Source organism: Podarcis tiliguerta, assembly GCF_965153285.1.
Source record: "Podarcis tiliguerta genome assembly, chromosome: 10".
Taxonomy (NCBI): Eukaryota; Metazoa; Chordata; class Lepidosauria; order Squamata; family Lacertidae; genus Podarcis; species Podarcis tiliguerta.
This window is the reverse complement of record NC_139543.1, coordinates 42,580,805-42,597,684: the sequence shown is the minus strand read 5'-3', so window position 1 is coordinate 42,597,684 and position 16,880 is coordinate 42,580,805. Positions and strand designations below refer to the sequence as shown.

At 42.7% G+C, this 16,880-nt stretch overlaps 1 long non-coding RNA gene across 1 annotated transcript in view; it reads left to right on the top strand.

Moving 5' to 3' along the window:
* Positions 1-165: 165 nt before the first annotated feature.
* LOC310658460 overlaps positions 166-16,880 on the top strand; it is a 57,142-nt gene continuing 40,427 nt past the window's right edge. The window contains exon 1 of the long non-coding RNA XR_014502339.1: positions 166-531. This is a non-coding gene — a long non-coding RNA (uncharacterized lncRNA). The remainder of the gene's footprint in view (positions 532-16,880) is intronic.

Genomic DNA, 16,880 nt, shown 5'->3' with positions numbered 1-16,880 from the left:
TTGTTTCAAAGTAACCCAGAGTCCAGGAGGTCATTTACACAAACTATTACCCTGAGATAGCAACCGCTTAATTTCTTTCCATCTCAGATCTCTTTGTATTATCAAAGGGTGTATCAGAGATTGAAGTGGGTTTGAAAGCAAAGGAACAGCTCCTGGGTGTCTCACCTCTCTTGTCCTTGTGAAAGCATGTACACTCAATACCTGTATAAGTGAGAAGGGGCTGGGTGAAATTTCCCTCCTCTGTTAGCTGATGTCTATGTGTTGTGCTCCTTTAGGGTTGTTACACTGACATTTGAGACAGCAGACCGGGTATGCTGAGGTGAATTTGATGACTCAGGGAAGCTATGTCAAATTAGCCACGTTTATAACAAAGGGTGGGTGGGTGTGCACATGATCATGTAAATAAGCCCCAAGCTAGAACTGACAGACCCTCAGAGACCAAATGGGGGGGAAATCGTATTTACCTCTCCACAGATCATCAGGCTGCTTCACCGCCCTTTCAACAATTTATACTCACAGCACCCCTTTGAGGTAGGAAATAGTTACTACATGATTATACTGAGACATTAGGACCTGAGAGATGCTTATAATGTGGTTAATGTGCAACAACACACAGCCTTTTGCATGCATTGCAGATTTCCTGTATTAATTACCTGAAGCAGACCTAATCTGTATAGAACCAATCGTATGTGCACCTGAATTGCTGATGTAAAATTACTTAGATGTAGGAATCTGATTACTCATAAAAAAATAATGCTTGTTTCCACAAAGAAAATTTGTGGCAGAACAAGACACAAAATATAGACCTCCCAAAATCGTGGTTACCAGCTCATACCTGCAACACTATCCTCCTCTGGAGAAAATAACAAAATATGTGGGTGTGATTGTATTGTAGTATATAAGGAAAAATATATATCAGAGACCCAAACTGGCAGAATGCCCACATCCGCACTAAACCAAGGAACTGATGTTCTGCATTGTTGTTGGCATCCATCTGTCTCAAGAGGCAATGGAGGTGAAGTCAAAGCCTGGGCAGTGTGTATGAGGTTGCAAAGCTGATAGTAAAGGGTTGCCATACATCTGGAATTTCGCTGTAATGTCTGGGGAAATCTGGACATATGGCAACCCATGTTGGAAGTATAGAATTTGGCTTCAAAAAAGCTCAAAAGGAGGAATTTAGTGTTACTATATCAGCTCTTCAGGAAATCACAAATCACGAAATCACACCATATGTAGCACAGGCAAAAATTCCACTGGGATTGGAAGGGTGGATTTCAGTATATATAGAAAGAGAAAGGGCAGTGAATGCTATGAAATTAGGGTTCAAGAAGAATAAAAGTGCAAGAAAGGGAGTCCTTCCTATTAGGGTGGGAAAAGGGAAATAGAAGTGGAACCCCATAATAAAGGTTTATGGTGTATCAAATCTTACGATTTTTAGAGATGCTTCTCAATTTAAGTTCTGGGGTTTATAACCCTTGCATGTCAAACTCTATTCAGATTTTGTCAGTACAGAACAAGGGTTAATATCCTAATTTTACTTTAATCAACTTTGCAGAAAGCATATTAAGATATTTGTATTTGGGTCTCACAGTATTATTTTCACACATTTAGAAAAATAAAACTTAAAATTACAAGTGTGAAATAATTTCGCTAATGGTGGGAGGTGCCATTAGCGGAAGTGTGCCTCATGTTACGAGCGGTTTCTGGTTACAAACCGACCGCCGAGAATGGATTAAGTTTGTAACTGGAGGTACCACCAGTGGTACTTCAGGTTACAAACACCTCGGGTTACAAACACTTCGGGTTACAGACTCTGCTAACCTGGAAGTAGTACCTCGGGTTAAGAACTTTACCTCAGGATGAGAACAGAAATTGTGCAGTGGAGGCGTGGCAGCAGCGAGAGGCTCCATTCGCTAAAGTTGTACCTCAGGTTAAGAACGGTTTCAGGTTAAGAATGGACCTCTGGAACGAATTAAGTTCGTAACCAGAGGTACCATCAAAGTAATCTATCTTGCATCCATAAGCAACAGAAAAGAGACAACATATTTAGAAATCATAACTGTATATAGCACTTTCAGCATTCAGAGCTATTCACATACATCACCACAACAATTCTTACAATATCCCTTTAAGGTACTATTATTTCCATATTATGCTGAGGTGAGGTGCAGTGGTAAAGGTGAAAGGTAGTAGTTTGCCTAAGGCCCTCTAGTACAGGGAGGTTCAACTATTAATACCAAGTGAGCCAACTCTCTTCTCACGCTGCCCTTCCAAAGCCAGGTAAGTGAGGCACTGGGCTTTGGAAAGGAGGTAAGAGGCTTTGGCAGTGGCCTAGAGCCCTCCCACTTCCTTTCCCAAGTTGGAAAACCGCTAACTGAGCTTTGGGAAGGAGGTGGGAGGATTCAACGTCTCTCCCAAAGCCCAACGCCTTGCAGCACAAGAGCTGGGGGCGGGGAATCAAATGTTGCCGAGAGCCACCCCAAAAGGCACTGAGGGCCGCATGTGGCCCTTGGGCTGTGTGTTGGACCACTCTGCTCTAGTGAGTTTGTGGTTATGATGAAATTTGAACTAGTCACCTCCTAGAGCTCATTCTTTTAGTGGTTACTATACCAACTCTTTCAGTAAACATTTTGAAATTGACTGTTTTGTGTCTGGCGTTTTCTGCCTGATTTCTCTGAAAAGATCTACAGTGGTACCTCAGGTTACATACGCTTCAGGTTACATACGCTTCAGGTTACAGACTCCACTAACCCAGAAATACTGCTTCGGGTTAAGAACTTTGCTTCAGGATGAGAACAGAAATCGTGCTCCGGCAGCAAAGCGGCAGCAGAAGGCCCCATTAGCTAAAGTGGTGCTTCAAGTTAAGAACAGTTCCAGGTTAAGTACGGACCTCCAGAACGAATTAAGTACTTAACCCGAGGTACCACTGTATAGGCAGACTACTTATCCTATCACATCCTCCAGTAGCCAATTTGACACACTCTTGGAAGTTTTAATTTGTCTCCCTCTGCTGGTCAAAGGTGCCCTTTTCTTTTATACACATTCCTAGTTATTTTATGTTGCAAATGTTCAAGGATATAGTGTTTCCATTGCTTCATTGATGATTTTAGCTTTTTGCGTATTCTAACACACTTCAACCTTTCATTGTATATGTGTTTTGTCTCTGTGTGAAGCTGTGTATTTAAAAATGAATGGGAAATGATGGATTATCATTCACCTTCAGAATATTTTAATGGAACTTAAAATTAGCCATGTGTCAGAATGTAAGCCAGAGGGAAATTGCTAACTAGAGTGTTACATTTCAGTCATGCATGAAACACTGGAGACATGCCAAACATAGTACAGGGCAAAGGTGAAAGCGCGCACTGCCTTGGGGACTGAAGGAAGTCTAGATTCTGGCAAATAGAGCAAATTTGTCAGCTTCTGAAAACAAAGCTACAGGAAGCTGTGAGGAGCTGGGAAGCATCCAGTTTAGGACAACTCTCATACGTTAAGGATGATAGTGTAAATGTTTTAGGTCATCAAGGTGGGGATTGGGCGTAACTTGGCTATAAGAAAGGAGATCACTGCAATTTAAAGTGATCAAAAAGTTGTAGGAGAAATTGCACATGTTTAAAAGGAATCTGGAGAGGGACACAGCGGCTTGGTATTCACATAACACTAGGCTGTAATTTGCTTAGCCCAACTATGGTTTGTATGAATGTGTGAAACCAACATGGCAGGTTAACCATGGGTCATCTAATGTCACAAGCCATGGTGTGAAACCATGGTTTGTATTGACTTCTGAGCCATGACTTGTTTTAACTATGGGTTGGTTTTATATCTGAACCCAGTTACCTTGCTTAACCATAATTTGTTTCTCCATCTCTATCCCAAATGCTCATGAAACTAAAAAGGCATAGGAGAAGAGCTGCTGGAAAACAAGCCAAGCTTGGGAGAAACAAACCATGGTATGCGAGATGAATGGGCAACAAAATACAAGTGTGTACTTTTATTTTGGGACAAAAAGAAATTTCCAGTTTGCAGGCATCCTGAGACAAATTCACAGAGCATAAACGAAAGTTCTACTATGGTCTACCATTCATTCCTTTGGTGTGGGAGATGCCTGTTTCCAGTGGCAGCAGCAGAAACATCAGTGGCTACTCCTGGCAGCCACCATTTCCCCCTCAGGATGCCGGGACACAGTGTTGTTCTAGGGCAGGGATAGCCAACCTGGTGCCCACCAAAGGTCAATGATTTCCAATGTGCTGCCACTGCTAGCAAAGGTATTGACGAAGAAAAGGTATATATATTGGATCTCAAGGTAAGTGTGAATACTGAAATTAAAAACTAGACAATGAAGGAAACACAAAACAAGTGTGGTGTTTGTGAAGAAAATACATGGTGAATGTGTGACTCTCCTAGTGATGCCAAATGTGAAACGAAGTATTTGTTTAAAGTTATTCATTCATTTATTTAAACAAGTTATATACCACTTAACACTATATTCCCTAAATAGTGTAAATTTACAAAAGATACAATAAAGATAAAATCAGCTAAAATTAACCGATTAATTTATCTTAAGCACTGTCCCTATATAGGAGAATAGGTTATAGAATAATAGATTTATGTATAAAATAGAAACTTCATAAAACTGTAATGTAGGTAAAGGAATGGTAACAATCTGATACTATATTCTGAGCTTGCCACAATGAGGCATATGTAATTTCTTCTGTTCAGCTAGTTTGCTTTCAGTCAAGCCCACCATCCTTGCATACACCATTTAAAACAGCTGCCTTAGGGGCAGGAGTGTGAGAGAAGCAAGCAAGTTGAACCGCCATGTCTACCAACTGTTGCCACTCCACAAGCTGGGATGGGACTCATTATTCCCTTTCAGTGGCCACTTCTTACAAAGCCAGTTTCAGAAGGTGAAGAAATTAGGCATTTGTAGGGACTGACCATCCCAACAACACTAGGATTTTCATTTTGCATGGAATACCCAAGAAGCAGTATCAGAAAGTTTGCAGACCTTGTTTCTTCCTGCTTGCAGGGCCCACTATGGACCCCTCGCCTAAAAACCTCATAACTTTTGGAGCTGGCATTGCCCAACTGCTTTGCTAGCAAATTATATGCACCATCATCACTGCCATCTCTACAAAACTGCTGCTACTCCATCAGCTGGAACAGGTCCTGGATCCTTCCATAGCAGACTATTTAAGGACTATACTGTATTTTTCCGTGTATTAGATGAGTTTTTTTGACTAAAATACCTTGTCAAAAAACTGGGGTTGTCCTATACATGGATAGTGGTGTGGGGGAGGTGTGCGCTCTAGGGAGCGTTCCCTGCAGCGGCGTGGGAGGGGGGAGCTGCACACCCACCCTCCAGCTGGTTGGCGGCCCGCGCTCTAGGGAGCTTCCCACCCACAGTGGCATGGGGAGAGCGGCTGCCCACTTTGCCAATGGCCCTGCTGGGATGATGGCGCACGTGTAATTCCCCCTAAAAAATGTTCAACAACTTTGGGCCATTGCCCCTAATTTTCTTTAAATTTAGTCCCCAAATTAGGGGGCGTCTTATACATGGGGGCGTCTTATACAATGCATACGACAATATGCATTTTATTTAAAAGTGTGGATTTATAGGGTGTGATCTCCCCTTTTAGATGTGGGTTTTTGTTTGTGGTCAAAAATGTGCAAGTTGTATGGGAACTGAACTAGAACTAAGTATGTTTTGAGAAACCTGTGTTTCCGGAGTATGGAAGTAACAGGAGCAAGAAAAAGTGAGTCTAAAGGAATGTATTATTTTAATTTGCCTTTTATTTCCTTGAGCCATCCAAACATAATATTTATAATGACAATGCTTTGGGGTCAGAAGCAGATACTGAAGAAGCTGCTGTAAGACACTCAGATAGGGCAGCGTATAAACAAAGTAAAAGGCTTCAACAGCAGAATATTCAAGGGCCTTTCCAAAATTTGTAAATACTAGCAATTTTCATACAACATACATAGGTAATTTTTATAAAGTTTTCTCAAGCTAATCTTACTGCAGCATGTTCAAAGGCAGCAGCCTCTCCACACAGCCAATAGCCCTTTTGACGTGTGTGTGTGTCTTCCACCACTTTTGGACTATTTCTTGGGAAGCCTTGTGAATGCGGATGAAATATTTGCTCAGTTTACTGGTGGTTGAGAATGTGGTCTTTACTTTTGCTTTGCACCATTTCCCCCCTTTTCTTCCCCCAGCTATTCCAGAATGAGGGAAGGACATAGAGCCCTCACTCTGATTTGGCTTCATTTTGATGACATGTACTCAGTCTAGTGTGGTTAGGGGATTGCATCTTCAGATCAAGGGCAAGAAACACTGGTTTAATTTAGCTTCAAAACTTTCTAGTTCTGCTGGAACTTGCTTATTTTAGTTATTTTTTTATATTCTGAAAATGGTGCAAGGATTCATTTAACTCCCACAGGCCACTTAACAAACAACATTCCTTTAAAGATAAAGGGGTGAGTGAAACAAAGATGACTTATAATTTTAGCTATTTAACTGTTTACAAGCTAGCTATTCTGTATTCCCATAAAATGCTGGAGATAGCTTGCAAAATGTTCAGAAACAGAAATATATTGTAAAATATATCACATCAAAAAACCAAGATATGCCAGCGACAGAAAACAACAAAGTTTTAATCAAAGCTCAGTGGGTAACATTGGTCCAGTGATGAATTCTCAGCCTAACTTTCTCCACAGGGCTGATAAAATGGTGCTGGTGGGGAATCATATAATCTGCCTGGAGCAAAGTGAAGGGAAGATGGGATATACATTAAATTAAGAAATAAATGGTAGCAATAAAACACGCTGAAATGCTGAGCCTGGGTGTACAGAAATGTCTTTGCCTGGCATGAAGAATATGAATGCGTACTGCTACCATAGGTGTCAACTTTTCCCTTTTTAAAAGGAAATTCCCTTACAGTGGTACCTCAGGTTAAGTATTTAATTCGTTCCAGAAGTCCGTACTTAACCCGAAGTCCGTACTTAACCCGTACTTAACCTGAAGCACCACTTTAGCTAATGGGGCCTCCTGCTGCCACCGCGCCGCCGGAGCACGATTTCTGTTTTCATCCTGAAGCAAAGTTCTTAACCTGAAGCACTATTTCTGGGTTAGCGGAGTCTGTAACCTGAAGCATATGTAACCTGAAGCGTATGTAACCTGAGGTACCACTGTATTCCAAATAGGATTCCTCGCAAGAAAAGGGAAAAGTTGACAGCTATGACTACTACAGGAAGGCTTGTTCTAGCCTTCACCAACCTGGTTTCCTTAAAATGCTTTGGATGGCGACTCCCATCATGCCTGAACATTGGTCTTGCTGGCTGAGGCTGATGGAGCCCAAAATATCCGGAGAGCACCAGGTTGGGGAAGTCTGCCCAGCACAATGGATCTCAGTAAGTGGGGGGACCCAGAGAAAGGCTTCACCAGAAGCTTTTAAGATATGGGCAGATCCTTAATTTTAGGTCCTTTATCATTTTATTTCCGCTATTAAATGAGCTCAGTTAACCTCCAGGTGCCTTCCTATGTGCAGATGGCATGATATTCCTTTCTTTTTCTTCAGTAGTGTAGAAAAGACTGTAATACACCAAAGGCAATCACTATAAATTACGTTTTCTATCATTTGAAAACTAAAGTGGTAGCTTCTAGTCAGAGGCCAGGTAGCACAAATGGTAAATTGATTCTCATGCAATTGAACAGGTCAAGTCTTTTGATATCTATGTGTTTTCCAGTTCAGATGGCTGGAGGAAACATCTGCTGGAACATATTAAATTTAAGTTCAAATGGTCTGTTGCTAGGACACAGGCATTCTAGAAAACAAATAGGGGGAAACAAGTTTCCTGTGTTTAAAAAAATCCTAAAATTGAAATTTTAGTAACAGATCCTTTTTAGAACTGAGATTTTGGTTTTTGGCAGTACATGGAATACCTCCTTTTGTGTGCTAAATGGTGCTGATACCTGTACTTATGATTTATTTACATGCATTTAATTATTTGGTCAACTTTATGAGCATGACAACTGATTAATGCCCTAAAATTTACTTCCTGCAGGTTATATGCTACTCGGTTTGGTCTGCCCACTTCAATTCTGACATTGGTTTGGATATCTCAATTGTATAAACTCTCTTTGGACTTCTAACTAGTGGCAGCAAAAACAGAATATTAAAACAGATTTTAAAGACAACAGAAATGTTTAAGTTTAAGCATAGACTTTAGTATTTATAGATGAATATAAATATTATTTCTTTGCATAGCCAAAACCATTGCAAAAAACAAGATACCTAAAACAAAATAGATACATCTTCCAAATGTCTTCATTAATATTAAAACTAATCTCCCATGCAGATAGTATATGACCCCAAAGAAGTTAAGAGTAGAAAAGAAACTGAATTGCCCATCAGCAAATAATTTGTATATTATTTTATTTAAGAGACTTATTCTCCCTTTTTTGTAGTAACTTCTCAGTTTAACCAGTATGATTAATTCACCCTCCGCCAGTACATCCCCTCCAGGCCTTACTTACTGCTGCTGAAATCAACTTCACATTCCTTTGCATTTTTCCAAAACAACATCTTGGATCTTGGATCCATCTCTTTCCTTTCCCTATTATTTATAAGCAGTGATTTATGTTTAGGGGTGTTTACCCCAATGTTTAGGGGTACTCTCATTTTTACTCAAGAAAAACACCATTTTATAGTTCCAATCGGGGAAAATAAATACATTAAACGGACAAAAGTACAAAGATTCAGAAAATGTTTAGGGATATGTGTCCCCCTACATCCCCCTAGAAAAAGCACTGTTTATAAGTAAGTAAGTAAGTAAGTAAGTAAGTAAGTAAGTAAGTAAGTAAGTAAGTATACTGCCCTATACCCACAGGTCTCAGAGCGGACCCCATGCTGGTGCTTAGAAGTTATTCTGATTCCTAAGTTTTGCAAAAAAAAAAGAAAAAAAAAAGAGGGCATTCCTAAATAAAGTACTTCATAAACACTGAGCATTAAAACTTTATACAAATGATAGAATCATAAAATTGTAGAGTTGGAAGGGACTCTGAGGGTCATCTATTTCAGCCCCCTGCAATGCAAGGAATCTCAACTAAAGCATCAATGACAAATGGCCATCCAACAACTGCTTAAAAACTTCCAATAAATGAAAGTCCCACCTCCTGAGGGAGTAAATAATAATAATAATAAAATAAAATAAAATAATAATAATAATAATAGATTGGGACACTATACTTCTGTTGATGCAGCCTAGAAAAGCATTAGCTTTCCCCCCTTTCTGCTGCATCACCTTCTTGACTCGTGTTAAGCTTGTGGTCCACAAAGACCCCTTGATTCTTTTCACATGTGCTACTAGTAAGTCAGATGTCCCCCATCTTATATTTGTGCAGATGGTTCTTCCTGCCTAGGTACAGGACCTTAAACGTGTCCCTCTTGAAATTCATTTTGTTAGTTTGGGACTAGTTCTCTGATCTGTTAAGGTCATCTTGAATGCTAGTTCAATCTTTAGTGGCATTGGCTACCCCTCCCAGTTTGGTGTCATCTGCACATTGGATGAGCATCCCCTCAATTCCTTCATCCAAGTCGTTTATAAAGACATTGAACAACAACAGGCGCAGAAGAGAACACTGTGGCACTCCACTTATCACTTTATATACTACAGGATGGTTTAATTGCCCTCCCCACCACTGCATGGTAACTTGCACAAATAAATTTAGCAAACTCAAGGGCATTTTTGTTGTGACCAAACTGAAAACTGAAAGATGAAAGAATTTTCAGTGCATTCCCGTCTGTCAAACACTTTTGTGCCAATGCTGCCATCTGCTGGGCATATGTTGGTAATGCCGTTTCACAAACATTCTAAGAGGAGAAAAACGTTTTTTAAAGATAAAGCAAAATAATAGAAAAATAGAATACAAGAAGTGACTAATAGGCAACGACTCATTCATGCTGCAGGGAGGATCAACATGAAGCAACAGAATGCTGAGAACTATGCATGCTTCCACTGGGCAACTCTAGGACTGGAGCACTCACGCAGTGCTGCTAGTTTCAAAGAAAAACAGAAGGCCTCCTTCCTCCTTGCCCCAGCCATGCAGCCCTACTGTTATAAACAATATTTCCTTGCTATGCACTTTGACATGCAAAGCTAGCACTAGAGCAATTACTCCAGCCCATTTTTTAAAAGTTGTGATTGAATGCTGCATTGGTTCTTGTCTTTTTGGCTCTTTCCCCACCCCCGGTTTAATGAGGCCAGGATATTATGCTACCAGGAATCATTTAGATCTTGTGGGAGTGTTGTGAAAAGTGCAAATAATGGCATTTGGGATACGTTTTACTCAACTTTGTTGATTGCAGAATAAACATCTAGGTCAGAAAACGGCCTGGTAGATTATGGTTAAACATTTATTAACAATAAGAGCAGTTTGACAGTGGAACAAGTTACCTGAGGGTGGGGGCCACCTCTCACTGGAGGTCTTCAAGCAAAGATGGGAGAACCAACTTGGGGATTGCAGTGGGGTGGGCAGTCTACTCTATGGTTCCATGTACCAAGTTGAGCTTGGATCCACAAGCTTGCAGTCGTGGCGCCGGTTTGTTCCTATCAGCCAGATCCATCCTGGGTAAGCTTATTATGTCTCACGCAGGAGAACAGAAAGGTTAATGCTTTAGAGTTCCTCCAACTCTGGAAGCATTTCTATTTGTTTTTCAATGGCTGCAAGGTGTTCCTGAAGAAAAAGGGCAACTGTAAGTGAAGAAGGAATGGCGAATGGTGTAATCAGCGAATCATAGAATTGTAAAGTTGGAAGGGATCACAGGGATGGCAATAAAGCAGGTGTTTGACATTTCTGTAATTCTTTTTATGAACATTCTGGGCACACAGAATCTTTGCTGGAACAGTGCCACTTCTGTGATGGGAAGTATGTACTTACTTATTTTTTGCTTCAGCAATACTACAAAGAAAGTTGTGGCAGCAATATTGATTTAAGTAGGGAGAATCATTGGCTCCTTGGCTCCTTGGATTGCTTTGGTAAACTTTGAGGAGTAAGAGGTGTTTTCTTTCTCCCATCTTCTCTCTTCCATACACCAATACTCAGTGCTTTTTCCCCCCTTAAAAAAATGTTTAAGGGTACTCTCATTTTCCTACTCATTTTGAAACACTGCACCTCAATGAGGCCAAACTTAGATTCACAAAGTGTTTAGGGGTATGCGTCCCCCCCGAAAAACGCACTGCCAATAATTAACACTTTGTAATTGCTAATTTATTTATATGACTGTATATTTAAAGTTGCCCATTGTCAAACTGGCTCCAGCATCCTTAATTGATGAATACAGGAGAATATTGCACCTTTACATAATACTACCTCAAATTTGACAGACTTTGATTTTTCAGTCTGGAATCTCTCTCTCTCTCTCTCTCTCTCTCTCTCTCTCTCTCTCTCTCTCTATGGGGCCAGATGCTGCCATGGTCCAAAAATGACAGGGTTCATACCAAGGGACTAACAGTAGGTCAAGAGGCTCAGATGCAGGTACACAGCCCAAATGAGAGAGGGATCTTCTTCCAAATAAGCAATAGAAGATTGCTTCTATAGGAGACCCCAAAAGGCCAAGCTGGAGGCATGATTGAAGGCATCAACAGAGGTTTAGGGGTTTAGAAGCAGACATGTAGTTAGAATCAGCCAGGGGTCAAGGTCCAAGACAGCTCTCAGGGAAGATGTGGAGAAATAAACCAGAGAAGAAGGTTGGGGCTTTAGAGTTCTTGCTGTACAAGGATAGGTCCCTTGCTCAGGCAAGATGATGATGTAGCCTAGATGGCACCCCTAAACCACAAATCTCAGCCTGCCATGCTTGCAACAGCACTTGAGCACTCGTGGGCCAGGAGGTAGGCACCAGAGAATTGAGCAGCTTGGAGCTCTGCCCTGAAACATGGGCTTTGGTGAGGGGGTTTCATATCTCTTATGGGAGTGGGTTTCCTTCCACCTGCTGTGTTTGGTGGGTGTGCACAAAACTGTCTCCCTGTCTCCCCAGTTTGTCTTTTCTGCAGGTTCTTCTCCTAATTAACCCTACAGGGATTTCTCTGGCTGGGTGGCAACAAGCATAGGGTCCTCTCCAAAGGGTGGGGATATCTGCCCCATCATAACTCGTCTAGTTGGTACACCTGTAGGTTAAGATTCCACTGTTAAAGGTAAAGGGACCCCTGACCATTAGGTCCAGTCGTGGCTGACTCTGGGGTTGCGGCACTCATCTCGCTTTATTGGCCAAGGGAGCCGGCGTACAGCTTCCGGGTCATGTGGCCAGCATGACTAAGCTGCTTCTGGCAAACCAGAGCAGCGCACGGAAACGCCGTTTACCTCCCCGCCAGAGCGGTACCTATTAATCTACTTGCACTTTGATGTGCTTTTGAACTGCTAGGTTGGCAGGAGCAGGGACCGAGCAACGGGAGCTCACCCTGTCACGGGGATTCGAACCGCCAACCTTCTGATTGGCAAGTCCTAAGCTCTGTGGTTTAACCCACAGCGCCACCCGCATCCCTTAAACAGGAGATTAACACAAATTTGATTATTATTATTCTTTGTCCTTCAGCAGCAGGCCCCAGGGTACAACAATTTAAAATTCAGAACTAAAACAGTTAAAACAAATTACTCTCACAGGAAAAGGGTGGGTCCTGAAAACACACGTTTCAGGCCTCAGAGGCCAGCGTATGCAATTTATGTTAGCATCTGATCCTTGTTAATGCAGAGGAGAAAGCTGGGGGGGGCATTTGTAATGCACATAAACACTGAGAACAAAGCGGATAGTTCAGTCCATAGAGCAAGAGGCTCTTAAACTTAGGGTCATGGGTTCGAGTCCCATGTTGGACAAAAAGATTCCTGCGTCTCAGGGGGTTGGACTAGATGACCCTTGTGGTCCTGTCCGATTGTACAGTTCTGTGATTGTGGTAAATGTAGGCTTCACCTTTTCATCACAAACCCGACTGCAGCAAGATTTACTTTCAGCCTCCATGTGTAAAAATACCTTTGATCCAGCCATAGTAGCAGAACTCCAGTAAATAATACTGCATCCAGACACTTGCTTAGTTCATCTCCTGAAAAGTTGGACTCCATTGCTCTTGTATTTTAAATAATGCACCAAGGCCAACCAGCAAACCCTCTTATTGTACTAAGCACAATGTAACTGTACAGTTCAATAGCTCTAGGTATGGTGCTGGGAAATGCTGTGGTATCATGGAGTAGTGAGAAGTGTGGGGCAGTACTGGGGTGGAGAGGGCTGTTTCTGGCATGAGAAAAGAGGGAGGGAGAGAAGAAAGAATTCCTTCCCCCTTGCTGTCCTTGCCTCTTGACATGCCGAGACAAAGCAGGCAGTGACGGCTTTGCTTGCTCTGTAATTTTATGAACAACGGGGAGTTGGCGGCAGTGTTTCCCTTTTTGTATCTCTATGAAAGTGTTCTTAAAATGCGGATTATCCTCCCACCCATCAGCTTATCCTTGCTTCAACCTCAAGGCTTGTGAAGCCACGCTGTGGAGTCAGATCCCTCTGTTGCCTCCATGACAGTGAGCCCCCCTGGCTCAGAATGCAGCAGGGGTGAAGGGGGAGGACGGCTGAGCAAAGGAGGTGCTTGGCGAGAATGGGGACCCCTGTCAGGCTACGCCAAGAGAGGGAGGAATTCAATTTGAGCAAGTTTATTTTCAGCACAGCCACATCCCTTTGGAAGAGTTGAGGAATGGCCCCGTTGGATCGAGATGCATCCCTTGACACCTGCCAAGGATGGAGCCCATGTCCCTGTGCCAAGGGCTGTCCCTGTATAGGAGGGCGAAGCTGCCCGCAGGCTCAGCTGCGCTTCTTTTGTGACTGAGTGAAATTTGCTCAGTGGGAGGACTCCATGCAGTTCTTTTCTCATGTGGGATTCAGATTGCAAAATGAGCGAGAAAATGCTGGTTTAATCCATCACGATTACCTGCGAACCCTATGCTGGGCACTGGAAGGGCTTGTTCTGAAGTCTTTCATTAGCTAATATATAATTTGGGCTGAGTGACTGCCATGGCATTAAGTTACAAGCTCTGCTAAGTATATTAAAAGTTGCGAGTTTGTGTAACGCAGCCCCAGTTCAGAACACAGTCGTGCTGCCTTAAACGACTTCAGATCATGATTCAGAGTCAAGCTTGTTTGGTCCATGTTCTCAATGGCAGAATGATGAATAATTCCAGTGTGTGTAAAGTGAAGACAAGTATATTTTTGCTGTCAGTCTGAACTCAGCAAATGAACTTGCAAGTGAAGCTCAATCAATGGAATTGCCCAACTAATTTATTTGGTTTGGCAATGCTCATTCACAAAGAAAGATCCATGTCGATTAGGTAGTTTTGGCAAGGCAAGAGGAATTGTAAACTGCTATGTTGGGGTTAATGCTTTTTAGATTTCTTCAAAAACGCCTTTCTATAGAGAACTGTGCTCTCATACCCAAAGCAGAAATTTGTCACCATGGCAACTCAACAGACTTTGTGGGTGCTCTGTGGCTGCTGCCTGTAGAATTATCCTTGAAATGCTGTTTATTTTTTAAAATTCTGACAGGCTCGAGACCTGTGGGCAACGTGTTTTATAAGGAGATCTGAGGAGGGACTAAGAAATGAACCTCTCTCTTCTTCCAGGTGTTTTATGAGGCTTGGGGCAAGATCGTTAGCCAAATCTCATTCCCTATCTTGATGTATCTTTTATGGAGTCCCTCTCCAAACTTGAGCAAGACTGTAATTTCCCCTCTAAATCTATCGATACCACTTTTTGACCCTCCTTTGCAACTTTCATTGTAGGCGAACAGAAAATATTTCAGAAATTGAAAAGAGTGCTGCCCACATTGCCTGAAGCCATGAAACAACACAAGAAAAGTTTTTGCTATGCGAATGTTATTGTATATTAAATGATTACTTCCCCCCTCTGGGCTTTTATATAGCCTGCATGCTTAATGATCCTGATTGCTGGTAGTTGCTAGCAACAGAGAACATCCCACCAGCTGGGGCCAAAGGAAAAAGGCAGATTTAAATGTAGCCAGCATAAGAAAAAGAAGTAGGCAGCTGCCTGGCACAATGGAACTGCGAGGTGTGTGTGGGGGGTGTTGCTTGAGGGAACTGCCGCTGACTGAGGTACTTGCCTTCACATCATTTTCTCGGTGTACATTTGCAAACAAACACATTATTTGTAAATAAACAAAATGAAAGTCTCCAGTAAACACATTTCAGAAGAAAACTCGACACTGTAAAAAAGCTGAAAACAAATTACACGTGAAAGTAGCCTGTGTGTATGTTTAAAATCCACCCCACTTATGCATAGAATGTGGGATGGGAAAGTCTGTTCTTAAAAGCAAATAGGGAATGTGGGTGAGGAGTGCTGAATTCTCCCCCTGCTTACCTGTTCACAGCTTTTATCTGAGCCAGGCTTCCTTCCAGTGATGGAGCCTGGCTGAGAGAAAAGGGAAGTTGGGGGCAACCAGGGACAGCGAACTACATGGAAGGAAGAATATAATGTCTCTACCTATTCTACCCTTTTTGCTCTTGAAATTGGACCTCCCACTTTCTGTAAGATTGGGTGATCTGGGTTTAAATACAGAAATGTGCTGCTATCATTTGTAACTACTGGAGGTTGGTTTCATAGGGGGAATGGGGCACTGCCCCACCAACTACAATCTGTCCTCAGCTAACACCCTCTTTCTTGCCTACTTACCCAACAACCAGCTGAAGGGATGACATTGGCTGCCAACTTCCTTGGTCTCAGTTTTGCTATTGCAGGGCCAGCCCAATACCTTTTGTGGCCTGAACCCCTGGCCTACCTGGTAGCAAGCCAGTATGTCAAGTCCAATGCTCAAAGTCTAGGGGTCAAACCACACAAGCAAAGTCCAAAGGACGGGAAACACAGTATAGGGCCAAGCCAAGTAGTCAAGTCTGAAGTCCCGCAGTCTGGACACAGTCACAGTCAGGGCACAGTCCAGTCCCATAGAGGTCCAGGAGCATCCAAGCCAAGGTCCACCAACATGAGCAGTTGAGCAGACACATCATCGGAACTCTGCTTCCCTTTTGTACTTTGCGTGCTGATTGCAGCATCTGGGCTTGATGAGGCATGTGACCCTCACTTGTTCCCATCCTACTCCAGCTGAGGAATCACACACCTCTTCCCAGAGCTAGCGAGCTCTACCTAGCCAGCTAGGGAGCTGGGCTGTGGGCCTTTGCCTGCCTCAGCCTCTTGGAGCATCACTCCTGTTGCTCCCTATGCCTCAGAGCCCACAGTGTTCATGGGGACAGGGTCCCCTCTGGCTCTGGTGGTGGGTCCTGCTGCTCTGGTTTCTGTGCATTGACCTCCACCTCCTCGCCATCCTCTGTCACCCAGTGAGTACTTCCTTCCCCATCCCCTGCTTGCCCCAGCCCTGGCTATACTTCTCCCCATTGTCCTTCCACCTGAGGCAAACCACAAAACAGCACCCCGCCCTTTCCTGCCAGGGAAGAAGGCGTGAGTGAAGATCTACATCAGGAATAAGAGGGCAATAAAGATCTACATTTGGAACTGCTGCCCCTGCGGATCTTGCTGTATGAGGCCAGTGCCCTGAAATACAAAACTGGTTTTGAGGGTGCTTGGGGAGCTGGTGGAGGACAGCAGAGGAAGAGGAATTTCATTTGTGCACATGGTACTCTGTTGTGCAAGCAGATCTGCAGCATTGTATATAATCCTTTGTTTCCCATTTTTATCCTCACTACATCCAAGGGAGATGCATTAGGCTAAAAGATGGTGCCCAAGGTGACCCAGTAAGCATTGTAGCTGACTGGGGGTTTGAACTCAAGTCTACTAAGACAAGTCCAAAATTGTATCTATTGCATGACACTGAATTCCACAGGC